This window comes from Mandrillus leucophaeus, unplaced genomic scaffold, assembly GCF_000951045.1.
Source record: "Mandrillus leucophaeus isolate KB7577 unplaced genomic scaffold, Mleu.le_1.0 Scaffold10, whole genome shotgun sequence".
Taxonomy (NCBI): Eukaryota; Metazoa; Chordata; class Mammalia; order Primates; family Cercopithecidae; genus Mandrillus; species Mandrillus leucophaeus.
In genome coordinates this window covers 1,210,621-1,213,521 of record NW_012098098.1, presented here as the reverse complement: position 1 = coordinate 1,213,521, position 2,901 = coordinate 1,210,621, and positions in this window count along the sequence as shown.

Sequence of the window (2,901 nt, the reverse complement as noted above, 5' to 3'; positions counted from 1 at the left end):
TTCCTCAGTGCCTAAAGCTGAACATGCAATAGAGTAGGTATTCAAATATCAGATGGATAATGGATGTATGGAAGACTGGTGAATGGATGGGAAGATAAAAGCTTGTTTGGATAGAAAAATGGAGGGAAAGATGGAGGTATGGAAAGAAATATGGAACCATGGGTAGATGGTTGGATGGAAGTTTGGATAGATGGAAAACTGGTGGATGGAAGGAAAACTGATTAATGGATTAAAGGGTTAATGGATGGCAAAACAGGTTGTCAGAAGGATGAGTAAAATGAGAAGATGGATGGATGGATGGATGGATGGATGGATGGATGGATGGACAGATGAGTAAAGAATAGGCAGATGGAAGGATGTTTGAGTGGATTAAAGGATGGGTGGTGGAGGATAGAAATTTGGATTGATGGAATGATAGAAGGATAGAATAATGGAACAATGAATGGATGGTGAATGAATGCATATGTGGATTAAAAAAAAAAGACACGAATCAATAGAATGATGGACAAATGGAAGAATGAGTAGATGGATGAATGGATGGGAGGATGGTTAAATGGAAGGATGGAAGGTTGAATGAATGAAAGAGAAAATGGGTAGATGGAAGGATGGGTGGGTGGAAATACATGGATGGAAGGAAAGACAGAAGAGGAGGGGATAGAATAAAGCGTGACTGAATGGAGGATATATGGAAAGAAATGGAAGTAAATGGATGGAAGGAAGGATAGATATAAAATTCCTCAAAAGGTGGCTACCAGACTGAGCTGGATCAATATTTTCTATCTGTATTTGAAGAGGTTGCTCTATACCTTCCTGACAGACATTTGTTACGAAGAGACAGAGGTCAACAGGCTGTTTGCACCTCTAATCCTCTGAACCAGATTCTGTAATCATCTTAACTCATCAGCAAATATCTATATTTAATAAACTCCCCCACCTGACGCCTGGGCCCCCACACACAGCTATTGACTTAGCTGCTTGATCACGAGGGCTTGGTAATCCCAGTTCAAAGCATTAGCACTAAATTCTCCCACCACGAGTGGGGCCCCTCTGTGCTCTGGTCCCCTTCCAAAAAAAAAAAAAAAAAAAGACTTGCTCACATTACTTCCCTGTTTAAAACTCTTAAAAGTCTCAGGGGGCAATCTCTGGCTCACAGGACTGGTACAGATTCCAGGGCGCTCAAGGTCCTTTACACCCTGGTGCCAGCTTGACTCACCAGCTTCATCTTTCATCCCTCTCCAGCTCCTCATACAAACCCCACGTGCTGCCACCGTGTGAAATCCGTCTCTATTGTGAGAACAGATCCTGCCCCCGCCAGCCTCCAGGCATGCACCTAGGCTGTTTTGTTGACCCAGAACACTGCTCTCCTTTGCTCCATCTAGGGAATGGCCTTCATTCTTGTCTCAATTGTCCCCTCATGGAAGACCCGCTGGTCCCTCAAACACAACGTCTTCCCAATCTCCAGCCCAAAGCTGGTCCTTTTGTATTGTCCATGTTCTTGAAGGATCTACTCCACCCCCTAGACCTGAAACCCAGGAGGAATTCAGGATCCTACCTTTATCCCCACCCCCATCAAATGCTGAGCTTCTCCTGTAGCTCTCATGCTCTCCCAAGCTACCCCACTCTCTCTGCCACCAACAAGTCCCAGCCCTCTTCCCTCTCACTCCCATGCTGGCTGCCCCATCCCCATCCTTGCTCCCTCCAAGCCCTTCCACTGTGGCTAGCAATGGGGCATTAACCTGGTCCCTAGCCTACCTTTCCAGACTGTGACCACCATTCTCCAAACTCTGCCCTTCTACTCGATGGGATTCTTTTCCATTCTTTCCATGCAACAGGTTCTCTCAGCTCCTGGCTTGAGCAGAGACTGTTCCCTGTGCTCAGAACACTCTTCCCTATCCCTCTCAGCCTGGACAATCCTCCTCTTCCTCATCAACATCATCATGATCATCATTAATGGTAATAATGGCCACAACGGTGAACATTTGAGAACTTACCATGTGCTAGACACAGTGCTAAATGTTTCACAGGCAAATGGCATTGGATCCTTACGATCTATGAAGTAGGATTTATTGTTATGCCCATTTTACAGATAAGGAAACTGAGGTAGGGAGCTCCCGTAACTGGCCCAAGTGCTTGGCAATTGAAATAGAGATTTGAACCCAGGCAGTCTGACTCCAGAGTCCTCCTCTTACCACTACACTCTAGAGACACCCCAGATGAGGCCACACTTCCTCAAGAAAGCCCTCCACTCCCAGGCGAGGTTTGCTGCCTCCCGCTCTGAGCTCCCACATGGCCTGTGCTCTGATCATAGCATCTAACATCTGCATCATAATCTCCTGCCTTGAAGATTGTCTCCAAATAGGGTCATTGAAAATTCCTTCTAATCCTGTATGCACCTGCCAGTGCTGACACCAAGAATCGGTGCTCTTCTCTCCTCCCCTTGGGCTGGCCTTGTGACTTGCCATGAGCAACAGAATTCAGGGAGCCCAGGCCTTAGAACACAGCAGCTCTCATCTTCTCTCTCAGACCCTGGCCACCACGCTGTGAGGAAGTCCAGGACTACTAAACCATGAGATGCTCTGTGGAGACGCCTCACAGGCAAGGCCACCCTGACGTTCCAGACCCAGTGGAGTTGCTTACAAACTTCCAGCTGTGTGACTGGGCCCAGGTGACATCAGCAGATGACCCAGCTGAGCCCCAGCCAACCCACAGGATCATGAGACCATCACAAACCATTGTTGTGCTTGGTTCATCTTTCAGCCATCGTTTCCCCATCTGAAAAGGAGGGAAGGTGATTCCTAGGTACCAGATTTGTTGTGAGGATTAAATAAAAGTACCTCACAAAAGAAGATGGTCAATCATTGGCTGCCAGTTTTTAACTCTGGATCAGCCAAGAGGACAATC